General features: G+C 38.8%; 2 long non-coding RNA genes across 3 annotated transcripts; both read left to right on the forward strand.

Annotated features, from left to right (window-relative positions):
• Positions 1-13,140: 13,140 nt before the first annotated feature.
• Positions 13,141-14,339, forward strand: LOC141594337 (uncharacterized). The gene is made up of 3 exons (XR_012522132.1): positions 13,141-13,672; positions 13,762-13,827; positions 14,098-14,339. It is a non-coding gene; the product is annotated as an uncharacterized LOC141594337 (long non-coding RNA).
• Positions 14,340-14,367: 28 nt separating this feature from the next.
• LOC141594338 (uncharacterized) lies at positions 14,368-16,550 on the forward strand. 2 transcript variants are annotated; one of them, XR_012522133.1, is made up of 3 exons: positions 14,368-14,504; positions 14,587-14,662; positions 16,192-16,550. It is a non-coding gene; the product is annotated as an uncharacterized LOC141594338 (long non-coding RNA). The 2 variants fall into 2 exon arrangements; XR_012522134.1 differs by lacking the exon at positions 16,192-16,550 and adding an exon at positions 15,988-16,031.
• Positions 16,551-17,556: the final 1,006 nt, after the last annotated feature.

The following is a 17,556-nucleotide window of genomic DNA, read 5'->3' on the forward strand; positions in this document are numbered from 1 at the left end:
AACAATCAATCACTCCTCTTCCAACAAAAATCAAACCAAGCACCAAAATCTTCAACCTTTGAGTCGATTTTTGAAATTACAAAGGCAAAGCCTTTCATCTTAAAATCGATTTGGGTATACTTGGAAATTGAAGATTTTCACTCTTTTCTTGGTATTATCATCAATGGCAAGGACAAAAGGATCAACAAAGGCACCTAAGGCAAAGGCACTCTCAACAAGACAACAATGTCTTCAAGCAAAGAAAGCCTCATTGGCTATGGTGGTAGCTAGTTCAAACTTGGAAGTTCAACAACAACAAATTACTCCCTTGGAAGCAACAACTTCAACAACTCCGGAAATTGCTCAATTATCGAACTATCCGGAGGTAATTTTCATTTCTAACTCCCATAGGGATACATTTGCCAAGTATGCTAGAAAATCCTTTTTACCCACCAAATTCATATGTGAAGATGCCTTGAACAAATTGGGTGTCCTTGAACAAACAAAAGCCTTCTTTGAAGCCATGGGGTTGGGAAAATTGTTTGCTACAAGAGAATTGACATACCTCTCCCTTGCCTTAGAATTCTTGAGTTCTTTGAAAGTTACTAAGGTAGAGACTAGAGAAAACGTCGAGTTCCGCCTTGCCAATGTGAGTAGGCGCATCACCTTTGATGAATTGGGTAAAGCATTAGGTCTTAGTGATTCACCTAGTTATAACAAGAAGCCCGAAAAATATGACCCCGCTCCTCTTTGGGAGGCGATTACCGGGAGGAAATTTGAGAACTATCATGCTAGTCGCGCTCTATTAGTCCAGACCATCCGGGCATTAGAGTGTGGCACAAGGTCATCGGGAATACTATCATTGCAAGAAAAGACACTAACCACTTTACCAAGCTCGATTGTATTCTACTTGAGTCGGCCTTAAATATTGGAATGGAATTCACCATGCCTTACAATTCTCTAAGGCTTTTGGTGGAAATATGGCTCAATGTTGATTGTGGAAAGCAAGGCACCGCCTTTATTGTAAATGGAGGTCTAGTCACTCTTTTGGCTAAGTACTTTGATCTGAATTTCAACAAGGATAGCAAGTATGTGGTGAAAAAAGGGGGTCATCTCATTGACATGGATGCCATGATTAACAAGTACAAGTGGGTCACTCATAACCCTCTTGACACCAAATATGGGTGGCTCACCAATGATGCTAGATCTTTTACTTTGCCTTCCAAGATATGCCGTTTGAGTGTCCATCGGACCAACTACCTTCTTCCCCTCTCAAAAGAAGCCGAATACATCATCCGTCAACAAAGGGGTGAAATTGAAATGCCCTCCTCCTCCATTGTCATACCACCCTATCCATTCAAGTATCAAGAGTTCAAACCCGAAGGTGTTAAAGCAAGCAATGACTACATGACTCTACTTATGCAAGAGATGCACAAACAAGCTTATAAGGATCGGGAAGATGCATACTTAGTCCAATATCCACCCCTCCTTCATTTATCTAGGCAAGGACTACTTGATCCTTCATGTCATTTGCCTAGTTGGGCGGATAGGGAAGTCTTCTTTCCAAGTGCATCTAGGGGTGAGATACCGGGTGACGATGAGGTTGTCGGTGATGAGGTTGTTGATGAAAGCATTGATGAATAGGTAAATGAAGAGGAAGAGGCTAATGAAGAAGAAGAATATGATGAAGGAAGTGAGCAAGGAAGTGAAGAGGGAAGTGGTGATGAATCCACTTCTATTGAGGAAGATGATGACAATGATGATATGGTGGAAGACTAGCAAGCTTTGGAGGCTCCTACCTTCTTGAGGTTTGTCTACTTCTTTCTTTGTTTTATTTATTTTATCTTGATCATGGTTGGAGAGTCCAAGCAACATAGAGGACTAACACCTTGGCCCCATTGAGATGTTCTTATTTTATTGTTCCCACTTTTGAAAATCCAAAATGACAAATTTAGTTTCATGCATTGCATCTTGTGTGCATGAACTACCCCCAACTTTAGGAAATTAGAAATAATGTCTATCTCGGTTTGAGGAAGTACATGCATACGCAACGGGAAGTAATCTAAATTACGCTCTCCGTCATAAACAAAAACCCATGCATCATGTAGTGTAGATTAGTATAGCTTGCATTTAGTGTAGAATTCATGCATCATATTTGCATAATTTCCCATCATTTTGGCTATTGAAGACAATGCCCATATTAGTGTGGGGATGGGGAATTCTAACTTAATTTTTATTCAAAAATCCAAAAAAAATCAAAAAATTTCGAAAAACCATAAAAATTTGAAAAATTTGAAAATTCAAAAACAAGTTCATTTCCTTTGTAGTGTAGTCATGTATATATTATTGTATTTATTGTGTTTGCTTTATCCTTGTTCACATTGATTGACTACGCCACATCCGAGACATGAGGATATTGAAGACCGCATGGTATGATCTTTCCAATCTCCTTTTTCCTCTTTATGTTAATGACCATGTGGCTTTATTTTGATTGATGCGGTATAACAATGTGAACTTAGGACTTACATTTAGTTTATATGTCATATTAGTTGGTAGAAGCATATGCATTAGGATGTTTATATGCTAGTTGCATCATGGCATGTAGTTTGCATGTTAGAAAAATTTTGTGAAACCGTCTACTTGGGAAGCTTGACAAGTGTATATAGGCCCTAGTAGATGCTTTTTCTTCTTAAGACTTTGCTTGTTAGAATACTTGTAAAACACCCTAGGATGTGTCGTGCTAGTATCCTTTGACCCATGGATTAAGGCCTAGTCAAGAGTACCTTGTGGTGTGATAACTCCTTGGCTACCGTTTATTCCAAGGTGACCCTTGAAACCATGCATCCATCCATCATCCATGTTCTACCACATTTTTTGTCATCAAAGGTAATGGGCACAAAAAGAAATCAATTTGAGTTCAATGAAATGAAAAGTGAAAGAAAGTTTGCAAAAATTGCATCAAATGAAAAGAGGAGCAAAAATAGACTCCTAATGCTTCAAATATAAGCCACCCTCACTACATATGGGGTGACTTTGAAAATGTTCAAAAAGAAATGCAAAGAAAAGTTGAAAAGTTGTCAAGTATTGAAAAGACAAAAATCAAAAGAAATAGCAAAAGAAAGTATTCTCAAATGTCAAATGCCACAAGAAATTGGGGGGAAAAACAAAAACAAAAGAAAACTCCCAAAGTGAAACTCAAATATCTATTGATCCCTTTATTCATCGTATCCATTTTTTTGCATGGTAGAGAGAGGACGACCCTTCTTCTTGTCTAGGCAAGAGGGGGAATTCCGCGATCCTCCAGTGTTTCTAACGCCATAGGGAATCTATTCTTGACAAAAGCATTTAACGATTGAGGACAAAGGTACCCTAGCTTGACACAACTTGGAGGTGATTTATTGGTATCCTTCTAGGCTTAGTAGTTTGAAGAAATTGCATCTATGAAGGAGTGTGTACCCTTGAATTGCTTCCCTTGTAGATAATTTCAGCCACTTAGATGAGGAAAGTGGCTATTCTTTTGTAGATGCATCCATCACTTGATTTTGTGTGCTTAATGTTTGGATGTGTCGCCATTTTGGCAAGACCCACCCTGCCTTGCAAGAAGGCATCCTACCTCATGGTTGTCTTGTTGTGAGTTGAAGGGGCGGAGTGAGACCCGCTAATTGTCTCATATCGGCTATGTTATTAGGTTAGTTTAAATAATGGTCCTAGTCTTTGTCACCTCTTTACTCGGGACGAGCAAAGGTTCGGTTTGGGGATATTTGATGTGACCATAATTAGAGCATATTTAATCCGCGAATTAGCCTTGTTCCCATGCTTTTTAGTGCATATTTGGGTCATTTATTGTCTTTAGTTCTTTGTTTTGCATATTCTTTGAGATTTTGTGTCCTTGGTAGGAAAGGAGTGCAAACCTTGCATTTTCATGGCAAAATGAGGCTAAATTGATTGAATTCAATGACCAAGCATCAAGAAGAGACATGATTAGAAGGCCTTTGTACATACTATAGTAGATGGGCAATGATGAGAAAAGATCCTTGCATCCCCGAGGAAATCCTCAAGGATTTTATGAAGAAAAAGGAAGAAAAGAAGAAGGAATGAAACTGTTTGACAATCCATGCAGATTGCCCTGAAGACGCCCGTCCACCACCCACAATCCGAGCATCTTCCTCCAGAAGACGCTCGGGCAAAACCTCCACAAGACGCCCGTCTTCCCCCTCTGGACGCCCGTCCAGAAGCTCCCAAATCCGCCCGTCCCATGCCAAAAACGCCCGGATTACCAGACAGTACTTTCGTCTTCTACAAGCTTCAAGAAAGGATGCACATCTTTTTCTAAGACCGACGAAAAAGAGACCGGAGTCTCCCTAGAGACCGGCGATTCCTCAAGGACTTAATCGTCATTTAAGCCCTTAGTAAACCTTAATTTATGTACCTAATCCCCACTATAAATACCCCATTAGTCTAATTAGAAGAGCATGTTCTTCTTAGCAATCTTTAGTGTTGTTAATATCAATCAAATCTCTCTTTAATCTTGTAATAAACATTTAATCAAGTTTTAATACAAGTTTTATTTCCTTAATCTCTCTCTTGTTCATCCTTTATTTTGGGTAATTGAAGATTATTTGGGTTATTATTGGGAGATTGACAACCTTCCAATCAAGCATCAAGTACTTCTTTTATTCTTTGCTTTATTATTGGAATCATTAGTAGGTATAATTCTCTTAATCCCTTTTTAATTATTGTTAATCACTTTCATTTATTCATCATGTTTCACTTTGTTGGTATGATTGACAACCTTGCTAGCATGTTCAACATGATAATGAGTGAGTAGTTTCTTTAGCTAGGGTTAATGGGTAATTAGGGAAAACCAACATGGGGAATGATTCATGCTTAAATTAATATGCTTTCATAGTTTATTTGCTTGCTTGTTGTGATCTCAACTTATGCACATGTTATGTTTGATGAAATGCGAGCCTATGAATCCTTGCATTTTTTACCCATCACCTATCTTTTCAATGAGACTTGTAAGACATAAACCAACTCGAGTCTCATTAGACCATGCATATAGTTGGGTAGGGAAGATTAAGTCGACTTGTAGGTGTTGTACAATCTAATCGATTCGGCTCCGGGACCCAAACTTTCCTAGGATTGTAAGACATAAACCAACTCGATCCATCACAACAATAATTGCTTGCTTATAACTTGAGAATATGTTTGTATGATCAATTCCCATGAATCCCCTATGACCCCATGACACCCTAGTGCCTTTTATTAATTGTTTACATCCCTTTTAATTCATCTTGCTTGTTTACTTTCATTGCTATTTGGTTTAGTGATCTTCTACTTCAAACCCCAATTGTGACACCCTTAGACACCACTAGTTGCAATAGAAATCTCATCTCAATTCCCGTCCCTTGGGATCCGACCCTTACTTGCCTCTTTACTAATTGTAGAGTTGTTGGTGAAGTTATAAATTGTGTTTTGGTCTAGGTGCTCCTAACGACAAGTACTGAAAACTAAACCCTCACGAGGGATCACGACCAACTGTTGACAATGATTTGAAGTTGATTTCTTGGTCATGTATCAATCAACTACTCAAGTCTGAGAATGATTATGAAAGGGAAAGAAAGCTTATGTGAATCATGATTCCACCATTATTGGTTCTTTGAAAGTTGCAAGTGCTATGGGCTTGACAAACTGGCTTAATAGTTAATACAACACTTTACTGACTTTCTATTAATCCAAATCTCAGCTGGCGTATCCGGTCAAGTCATTGTAGAGGGGATTGCTGCTAGATGTGGTGTGCATGTGGCCAAGACTCGAGAAGTGGATGAACTTACCGCAAGATACTTCTTAGAAATGCTCCATGTGGAATTCAAATTTTGTTGTGCCTCGTTGATTATTCTAATCGCAGAGTACTTTCAGTTCTTTGGCCAAGATTGCTGCACCATAGTAAAATATACACCTACTCCTAACAGTAGTATTAAGATCAGCAACATTATTTTAGAGTATAATTTATCTCTTATTTTTGTCTATTGATTTCGTTGAAATGAGTAAGCGGTAGTATTTCAGTTGATGAATGATGTAATGAGGTTAAGCTTGTACAACATTATCGCTTTGCTTCAAGGATTAAGGATATTGTGAAAAAGGTGGTCTTTAAAATACTTCAAGGTCATATAATTCATTTCCCATCTACAATGAAAGTCAGTTTGTATTCTATCACTGGTGTCTTAAAATTTCCACCACCATATCCTCAAATAAGTTTATATATATCAACTTTTAAAACTAATAAGTAAAATGCCCATGGAGCTTGATCATGGATAATATAGTTGAATCATCCCATATTTTCAATTCTTTTCATTACATATCATAATATAACAATGAATTAATGCAATTATGAATAACTAATAGCGCTATAGAAAAGGTCATCTTTAGATACACATGACGGGTGCCGGAGTCGGGATCTACTGAAGTGCTATCCAACTAAGGTGTCTTGATGCGCCTGATGCACAAAGTGCAGCTAGCAAACTAGCCGAATACACATACTAGTACCCCCCCAGATACACATACTAGTACCCCAACATACACAAGCTAATTTGTGTATCTAGAGCAATATACTAACGTATCTGGATTGATATTAAATGTATCCACAGAGCACCGCCTACCACCCTTCGCTGACATACACAAGCTAAATCAGGTTTGCTTCTACTACTTCTGATTCAATCACAAACACTCAATTTAAAAAAGACCCACAAGCATTAGTCTCTAGTAATGGGAATTTCAACCACCTTCCCCACCGCAAGCCTACCACCACCACACAACTGCAACCTGCCCAACACCATACCACCACCACGACCACAAATAGAAGCGGCATCTATGACCACCTCAAGTCTTCCCCTCACGACGACTACACAATTTGTATGTCGATCTCAACTAATCCTCTTTCCCTTCGCCACGACGCACCCATACACCACCACTGCCCCTGACTACACAAACGAACCTGGCGACGGCACCATATTTCCGGCAACGCAACACCGCACTAACAGCACAAAATGTTTATAAACACCACATTTCAATTGTCAAATTGTAGATTTATAACAACGAAAGTGAAATTATAAAAAATCAACCGCATTGGCGACATTGTAGAGTAGTTTAAAATCGAAAAGAGGCCTGCAACTCGTCGTTTAAAGTCGTCATCGGCAAATGATAGGACGATGAAGTACGGCGCTTTCCTGCGGTGTCAATATGGCTAACAAAGGACGGCGGTTTCTGGCACAATATGACGGTCGCATACGACGTCAAGGTCGTCGGTTACTGCCACTGGTGGTAGACTGATAGTAGTGGTTATTGGATAAAAATGACAGAAATTAGGAGTTGGGTTGGAGGGAGAGGTGAGATAAGCTTTATATAAGAGAAGTCGCCGGAGTAATTGGTGGTCGTTATCGCCGTCGCCGTCGGAGTGGGTGGCCGGCGACAGACGAATTGCGAGCGGCAAAGAATGATAGTTGGCTGGTTGTTGTGTGATAAGGAGAGGAGAGAGAATGGGGAAAGTAGATATACGCGTGTCATTTTGGTTGAAAATGCCGTAGTCAATTTGTTTTCGTTCGTTCGTACAGTTCGCACCATAATTTAGTTCGTACAGGATCCTGATTCTATATATGTATATATACGTATATATATATATATATACACGTATATATATATATACGTATACATATATATATATATACGTATATATATATATACATATATATATATATATATATATATATATATATATATATATATATATATATATATATATATATATATATATATATATATATATACGCAACTCTTTATATACTCAAACAAAACAACTTTACTCCCATATTTCTAACATATCACGTTATAAATCAAACATCATGCCTTCAATCATCCAACATACAAATCACATAATCATCACCTTTTTATTCCATACCTCTTATCCTCAACATTCATGCATCCACCGATTCACAATACATGTTATTATATAGATATGCAAATAAGAAGATAACACATAACGAACCCGACACGTACCCCATGTGACCGGTTCAAAATTGTAGGGCGAGTTAGCGACTTTAGGACGTCTCCCAAGCCTTTGCATTAGCTCCTACAACTTCTACCCCGGGTTCATTTTATTTTGACTCCCTATGTTCATTAGGTTCATTGGTTACAGGTTTCAGGATCATCTCTCTGATATCATTTTGTGACACCCCCATACTCCAGGTGTCTTACCAGGACCACTTATGGTATGGAAACGTCACCATCTCGGTTACCCGAGGCAATGATAATCATAAGACAATAACGAAACATACTTAAAAGTAAATATGGTTTAAAGTGATTACATGACAACTCCAAAACTGTTAAACTGAAATACAAAGTACTCAAAACGGTCTACTGATAAAACTATCAAAACTACTAAACATCGTCTGACACAGCGGAAGACTTCTAACTGCCACGTGATGACTCATACCAGCTATCCCATATGCGTCATGTCATACCAGCTCAACAACTGCTCACCATCCCCGAATGGATCACCACAGTTTTTAAAACATTTAAACGGGGTCAGTAAAAATTACACATAACCAATCCACAATGAAACAATTACATAAACAGCTCAACAACACAGCAATCCTCCAAACTCCATAATCAATCTCCACACAACTGACTACACACTAAAGTGTGTAGTCCTACCAGAGTACCCATCGCAACAAGTACTCCACACCGCCAGTGGGAGACCGCAGCCATACCCACCAAATACCCGCTCATCAACCACTGAGTGATAAACCCAAGTTTCCTTAATGTGCACATCCCCTCCTGTGGCGAGTTCCACAGAGGGCGAACCAAGGGCGTGATGCCACTCCAGCAAGTGACTCCACTCAGCCAGGGACGCGCCCCAAAGATCACAGACAGATACAAACCAATCAACAGTATGAAAACAACAACCGTTTAACAACTCAACAATACAATCAATATTTAATCACAACAACCATCACCACACATTATGTAACTAATATTGAGTAGGAGAACCCTACCTGGAAAGCAACACGAAATCAGACGATCAAGCAGCTGACTCAGAATCTCTCCTCAACGAACCCTCCTCCTATACATACACACATATTATTACTACCATAACCACATAACCACCAAAAACCCCCAAATCGCCCAATTAGGGTTTAACCAACATTAACCAAACAATATAAAAAAAATATGTAAGACTTACCCTCGACGCAAGGATCACGAATATGTAAAGAACGATGAAAACCGACACTCCTAGCTCCGGGATTTGCTAATAATGCGATGAGAATGAAGCAACGTCACTTTAATCTTCTCTTTGTGTGATTTAGGTCATGAAAAGTGTTTTAGAAAAAAGATGACGAAACATTATATATTAATCCGCATTATTAACAAACCCGTCGCAAATCACCCGATAACTCATTTACTCGATCGAGTAAGTGACTTACTCGATCGAGTGCCTCTTACTCGATCGAGTACCCAACTTACTCGATCGAGTACCCTACAGGTAGACTGTTGTTTTGCGTCAAAAACTACTTACTCGACAGAGTAAGCCCCACTCGATAGAGTACCCCAAGACACATAAAACCGTAGTATTACACTATAACCCTTTCATGTCTCTTGATTTCCATGTTCTACTTGATGCGTGCCTATTTCGTACATTTACATTACTTATTTGCACGCATTTTTATGCTTTTTTTGTAGCGACTGGCTACTATTCTCCCGTGAATTGGCTACTTTGGGTTATTTTATATTTCGTGCAGATATGGACCCGAAAGGAGTGTTAAACAAGCCAAAACCCGTCCCCGGAGTTGAATTATGGATACTAGTGAAGTTAGGCTCGGGAATGATCATCTTGGAATGCGTGAAAACGAAAGGAAGCATGATTAAGTGATGATTGACGCTGTTGTTCACCTAGAAAAGTCGATCGACCCATTAGTCGTTTAATTAATAATTATTAGCTAATTCTATATAAACAGAAGCTGAGTACTTTATTAGGGCATCTTTCACACTGCTAAAAACCAAGTTTTACGTTACTTTGTCCTTTCAATTTTCCGGATCAAAACTTGTAATCTTTCTTTCCCTATTTCGGTAATCTTATTTTGTTCTTCGTTCTTTACTTTTATTATTGTTCTTTTATTGTTCTTATTTACTCCGTTTTATGCTAGTTGAATATCTATTTAATTTCGTCATGCAATTATTAGTTTTCTCTTCTACTCCAATTATTGTCTTTCATTTAATTATGCATAGCTAATTCCTTTTTGCTAGGATTTAGGGGATCCGCGGTTGTATGATGGTATTGTGCTAGGTTATTAGGTTTAGCGATTTATCCCGTCTAAATTGTTAATCGTAGCTTCTGATAGCGGTTTGATTAATTAAGTTCACGTAATTAATTGACCATCTTGTTAAACCTTGAACTGGATCGAGAGATTAGAAAAGACGAAGACTTGCTACGACCAATAGGATACTCTAATTAGGGCGAGAGCTACATTAGAATTCTAGGGCAAACAGTGGACCGAGAGGACCTGTTCAGTACCCTTCAGACCGTTTATTGCTGACCGTTGACCTTACCTTAGATCGTTGTAGACCGCGGTGAACCGACTATCCTAGCTATTTCTCTCTTATTTGAAATCGATTATTATTTACTTTCTTTTGTTACCTACCTTAGTCATTAGACAAACCCAATTCAAAACCCCCAATTTTGTGACTTAGACGGACTTGAATTGACATTTAGAATTGGAAACAGCCTCTCTGTGGATACGATCCCGACTTCCCTAGCTATATTAGTTAGAGACCAGTTGGTTATTTTTGGTAGGTATACGATTATCCTGTCAAATTTTGGCGCCGTTGCCGAGGAGGCGATGCATTTTTCTCTTTGTTTTATTTCAGTTTGTCTCTTGTCTCAAGGAACCTGTGTTCCTTGAGACCTTTTCTCACCTTTCAGTGCTAGTTTTGTTTATGCCCAGGTCTTTCAGGTCTGAACTCATACCCTTTGATCCAGAACTAGAAAGGACTCTCTGTGCTAGACGAAACTTTTGGAAGGAGATATATCAAGCAGAAGACTTGAGTACGCTTGATTTAGCTTACGCCGCATTTGTTGCAGAAAATTGGTCTTTAGAGGAAGACACATCTACTTCTACCCCTACTACAATTATGCCGACTTTAGCAAGTCACTCTGAGCCTACCCTCCTCTCTTCCCTAGGGATTTAAGCTCCCCACTGCGGACACGGGTACTTTTGAAATTCGCCCATCCTATCTCAATCTGGTGGAGCGGAATTTATTTGGAGGGGGAGCTGGTGAGGACCCAGCTAAACACATGAAGAAGTTTGTTAATTACTGTTGCTCTGTTCCTTTGACTGCGGGGGTGACTCAAGAGCAAGTCAAATAGACACTTTTCCCTTTTTCCCTGCGAGATGATGCAGCGTAGTGGCTGCGTTACTTGGATATGGAAGCTCATGATGTTACGGACTGGAATTCATTAGCTATTGCCTTCTACAAGAGATACTTCCTACCCCAGAAGACTAATGCTCTCCGAAACCAAATTACGAGTTTCAAACAAGGCCCTGATGAGGACTTTAATGAGGCGTGGGTTCGTTTTAAATGACTAGTTCGCTCTATTCCACATTATGGTTTCCAGATCTGGTTCCTCTATAACCAATTTTACAATGGGCTATATGATGATCATAGGGCATTACTTGATTCAGCTGCCAATGGGAGATTCCAAGACAACACTAATGATACCAATGCCTGGAAAATAATTGATCAGATAGCTACTCACACAGCTGAGTACGGTAATCCAAGAGGTAGCAAAAGAAGAGGAGGCTTGGATAGTGAAATTGCAACTCAGTTAGAGGCTCTAACTGCCGAGATTGCCAAACTAAAGACAGCTCAGTTCTTGGGAAATCGGCAGACAGATAATGCTTTGGTTCAGCAGGAGGTTCCTTGTTAGCGATGTGGTGCTTATGGTCATGTTGCAGCTGGTTGTATGAGTACTTTGGAACAAGTTCATGCCTATCAATCATTCAAGCAAGGTACTCCGTATTCCAATTTCTTTGCTGAGAGAAATCAGAATGTGTACCAACCTACTCCTCCATCGGCCAATCATTACATCATCCCTCAAAATCGTGGTAATAAACCGTAAGGGAACTTTATTAGGCCGCCTCAACAGCAGTTTCAACAGATGCAACCTCCTCCTCAGGCTCCAAACAGTGATATGTCGGACATTAAAGCTATGTTACAACAACAAATCACTACTACAATTTAAGGCTACGAGAACGCCACTTAAAGAACGGTTGATAGCGGAACCGGTGTGTTTCTTATTTTTAGATATGGTGCTCACATATGACTCCAAAAGAGAACGGTTATTTCTTTGAACCGTGCTCGTAAATTAACAAAGAGAACGGTTAGGTTTGACCAACCGTCTTAAAATAATTTAGAGACCGGTTAATAGCTAGAACCGTTCTCCTTGTAAATACAAAGACCACGGTCCTTTTTAATCACCGTTCTATTTGTAAATCCGCGAAATACTAAACCTTCAAACTTCCATTGCTTTCTCAAACACAATTCGTCATTGCTTTCTCTCAAACACAGACAATCATTGCGTTTGCCCTATCTAGCACGGTCTCGCCCTTGTTCTCCGCCGTCGCTCGTACTCCGGCCACCGGCCACCTGGTTGTCCCCGGTCGCTCGCCTTTCTCGTTGCTGATCGTTCTTACTGCTGGTAAGACCATTTTTCACTATTTTTTAATGTTAGCTTTAAGATAATACTACAATCGACATTATATTTTTCACTTAATTCATTAAATTGCTACTTTAAAACAATATCCATGGCTTAAACATGGAACCCCATGTATAATTAATTCAATTTGTGTTGATGTTAGGGTTAGTATTTAGTGATGTTAGGGTAGCGATTTTAGTTAACGGTTCACTTAATTCTTAGTAATTGACGGTTTGGGGTAGGGATATGGTTAGGTTGATGGTGACAAAGGGTTTACTGGATTTGTGTTTGGGTTCACACTTCAAAATCATTTCTAGTGAATAAAATTGATTTTTTGTAAAATGTTTGAACAATAAAAGGGTATTCTTGTTTGATAATCGGGTTTGTCTCAATGACAAATTGTAGGCGACTTTGGGATCAGGATCTTCAAATAGCAAGGGCAGCTCAGTTCAATGCAATGTGGGTACGACGCCTCATGTTTTGTTGTGCTCTTTGTTGCCTCAGAAATCGAGTCAATCCATTTGGAATTGGAATTGAACAAGTCACTTTCACCAGCTACATGATAGGGAAATATCGACAGCTCTTGTTTGGCCCTGATGAATCGTATCCTTTTAATCTTTTTGCCTTCAGCCAGTAACACTATAATACTGACTGACTGAGGCTTAGTTGTTCTTTTTCAGATCATAATTTGCAGATGGCCGGTCATCAAATTTGAATCTATCTTTTAGATTTGTGAATAAACATGACTTCAATTTTGTCTTATTAATGGTTACTGCCTTTGCAGTGTGCATATACTTCAACTTACAAAATTCATCCTCTTCCTGATCAGTCTAAGGAAAGCGTGGATATCTTGAATATCATCAGCTTGATGTTACTGACCCACCTAGTTTTACTGCTCTGACCGATTTCATCAAGGTTAAATTTGGCAAGCTTGATATCTTGGTACTCATCATCTTAAATGTTTTCTTTTTCTTTGGTCATTAGATTTAGATACGATCACATTAATCAGAATAACCCTGTGGGCTTTGCAGGTGAACAATGAGGGAGTTAATGGTGTTATTGTTAATTTTACGGCTTTACTGGAAGCAATTCGCACTGTATGTATCCCTACGCATAGCTCTAATTTTGTGGTATTCACCATGTATTAGTGGATGTTAACATTATCTATTCTGAAATTTTATACAACTGTAAGGATTTGTGTCTTAAATAATTGGCTTAGAAGTTACTGTAACACCTCCTTAAGTTCTTGCTGGTGTAATCTTTCAACTTTTAAGAACATCCGACTTTTCAGAAAAAATAGATGTCCTTTCCCTTTTTATCACTATGACAAAATCTAATGTCAGACTATAATCTAAAATCTAATGTAGCAAATTATCTACCACACCAAGCTGCATTATCCCATTAGGATTAATATCCTTGTCATAAGGGTCGCTTTTGGCCATGTCAAACCCGAATTCAGACAAATCAGTACACTCAGAAATCCCATGAGCCAGGGAAGAAATGGTAACAAGCCCAAGAGGCAGGGAGGGAGTAAGTGACAGATGTTGAGTGGTTATAAATGCTAACTGTTTTGAGGAAAAAAAAATTAAAAAGATGGGGATCATAATGAAAAAGATGTTGTTAACTCCGTGAAGATATTCTCATTGTTCCCTTGTTATAATCGAAGTGATCATTGGATGTTGGCTGCGATTAGTCCATCTGATAATATTGTGTATTGGTGTGATCCTGCTGCATATACGGAGCCTCGCCGATTTTTCGTGGACACAATTACTAGGTTAGAAAATGGTTGAGACACTAGTTATTGTGGTTTGAATTATGTTTGATGTAAGTACTTATTTTAGTTAATTGAAATACAGAGCATTCGAGAAAAGAAACTCTATTGATCCACTTGCCGGGTTCGACGCAAAACCGCTTTCTTGGAAAATTATTAAGGTATAATTCTGCCTCTAATTCTGTCTAGCCATGCTACACTACAGACTAAGGTTAACTTAGGGTAATTTGATTTGATTTATGCATCTGCCCATGACTAAATTCTTGATCTGAGTAACAAGCAAGTCCGGTCTCTATAAGCAATTCTCCAATCGCCTATGAATAGATAGTATATATAAATTCCGATCTGAGTAACTTAGGGTAATTTGATTCGATTGATGCATCTGCCCATGATTAGATAGTATAAATGCAGGCATTCTGCAGTGTAGCATCCAGTTTTGATAAACCTCTTCTTGAGTCTAGGCACTCAACTCTGAAATAATCATATCAGGCCTGTCAATTAGTGAATGCTATTAATCCATTTGCTGTCATTTTGCTTCAATATGCTGGTATTCATTCTCTGAAATCGATTAGCCACCTCTGATAGTAACAGTTGGACTGTGTCTTGGTCTCATTTTGCTGTCATTTTGCCGCCTGTAATGAGGCCGGTTAAGAAAACTAAAGTAGGTCCATTACATACCATGAATCCAAGCAACAAGATATCATAATGGTAAGCAGAAGGCTTTTTCAAATTGAACTCCTTTTGCTGTGCAAGTTGTGAAGCAACACTATGGTCAAAGAAGTACAGTCCTGCCACCATCAATGCCGAATGAAGGCTCCAAATATATAGCCAACTGGTACCTTGCCCATATCCTTCATTTGAACATCACAAAATAAAACTCGAAATCACAAACTTGGAGTAAATCTAGAAAATTACTACAAAGTACAAACTTTTTGTTAGTCTTATTTCAACCTGGCCTTCAGTCATCCGTCCAGCTATTTCGGGTTCGATTTTGGCGGACTCGGTTTTTTCGAGTTTCGGATGTTTTAAGATCAGTTGAGTCCAAGTGTAGGTCAGCTCAGGTGAAGTAGAAATGGTTCAACTCAGGTTTGCTGTCATATTTCGGTCATTGAATTGGGGCACAAATTATTGGTATTAAGGTCTCACCTAATTAGGGAATATGGATTATCCGGTAATTTTGGTACAGGTTATAGAGCTTTGGAAATTTATTAACTGTGGGAAGTTTTTCATGCTTGAGAAGTTGGCTTGCTTGTGTCTTGGTCTCATTTTTCGCTTTTGTCTGCACTCATTTTCCATATGACCAAATCTCTTGCAATACCAAATCTCTACTGGAACCTTTTTCTTCCAGTGTTGGTATTTCCAACTTATATACCTTGAATTAGACTTGATTGGAAAAGCGTGTTCTCTTGGATTTTCTGACATTTTCTTGAACTTTTGATCATGTACTTGCAAAGAACTCATCAACTCATTGTGGTTTTTAATTTAGTGTCCTCGGCAGCCGGTTGGGACCGTATTATGCGGATATTATGTTGGAGCTTATCAAAACAAGATATGTTAATGTCGCCCATAATGTATGTATTTTTTCTTATCATTTCAATCATTTTCATCTCTTTGTTTTATTCGTTCCGTCTTGGTAATTATTTTACGTAACAAGCTAGTATTAAGTGAAGTTTTGGGTGTATGTATACAGTTCATGTTAACCGCCCCAACGACATATACGGTTGAGCAAATTGACGAGGTGCGAAATATTTGGGCTGAATTCACACTCAATTTTAAGCCGACAAGTAATGGTGGATGAAGACGATGATTACCAGTTACTTACGTATAGTTATTTTTGCACTTGGATAGAAATAAGTGATGCGGATTGAAAGATTTTTATTTATACATTTTTTCGATATTTATACGTATATTTACTTTTGCACTTGGATAGGATTTTGTCTATTTTTGTAAGGAATTATAGTCATGAATTCAAATTAAATAAAAAGCTTGGTTTTTGTTCCGTAATACATCTTTGTGAAGTTTCTGAATTGCAAGTATATATAGAATTCCTATAAGCTATACGATTTAATCGTGTAGGGTTTCAAAAAAATATTTAAAAAAAAAAACAAAAATCAAAGAGAACGGTTCATGCAATACACGTTCTCCTTGAACCTCTAATACTATAATGGCGCCAAATTTGAAAAAAATAACTGGCGCGGCGCCAAATTTCATTTTACCAAATTGGCGCTTTTTCTGTCTTTACAAAGAAAACGGGTCCATATGTAACCGTTCTCTTTGTAATATGATAATAGCACGGTTGTAGTGTAGAACCGTTCTCGTTGTAGTTACAAAGAGACCGGTTTGACTTCGTGTTAACCGTTCTCTTATGTCAAAGAGAACGCTTGGCCACAGCACGGTTGAAAGTTGTTTTAAGAACGGTTAGTGACCGTTCTCTTAGCTTAGAATTGTAGTAGTGAATGGCTGCTTCATAAAAGCAGGAGGCTTTAATCGCTCAATTGTTGGCTCACAATAAAGTCTTGGACACTCAAATTGCCCAGCTATCGAGCCAAAACACAAGTAGGCAGCCGGGTGCGTTGTCGTCTAAGGCTGATAAGTCTCATAAGACCGTTAATGCGATACATCTACGAAGTGGTCTTATATATGATGGACCAGATATGTCCCGGGTGAATAACGAGGTTATTATTGAAGATCTGGATGTTGATGCGGAAGATGAAAGTGCTGGCGAAGTTGTTGTAACGTCTGAAAAAAGTCGATCGACTGAAAAAAGTGGTTGATCGACTAAAACAGCAGAACAGGACATTGACAAAGCTGAAAAAAGTCGATCGACTGAAATAAGTGGTCGATCGACTGGTCCTTTTAGTCGATCGACTGGCCAAAGTGGTCGATCGACTAATTTGCCAGATGGAGTTGCTGATTCGTCGTCTACTGGTTGTAAAACACCTTCAACTGCTGATAAGGCGTCCATTTCGGATGAAGGGAAGAGTAAAGCTATCGAGCCACCTATTCTGATTAAGCTTCCTTTTCTGGCCCGACAGCCGAATACAAAGATTGAGCA

Source organism: Silene latifolia, chromosome 8, assembly GCF_048544455.1.
Source record: "Silene latifolia isolate original U9 population chromosome 8, ASM4854445v1, whole genome shotgun sequence".
Taxonomy (NCBI): Eukaryota; Viridiplantae; Streptophyta; class Magnoliopsida; order Caryophyllales; family Caryophyllaceae; genus Silene; species Silene latifolia.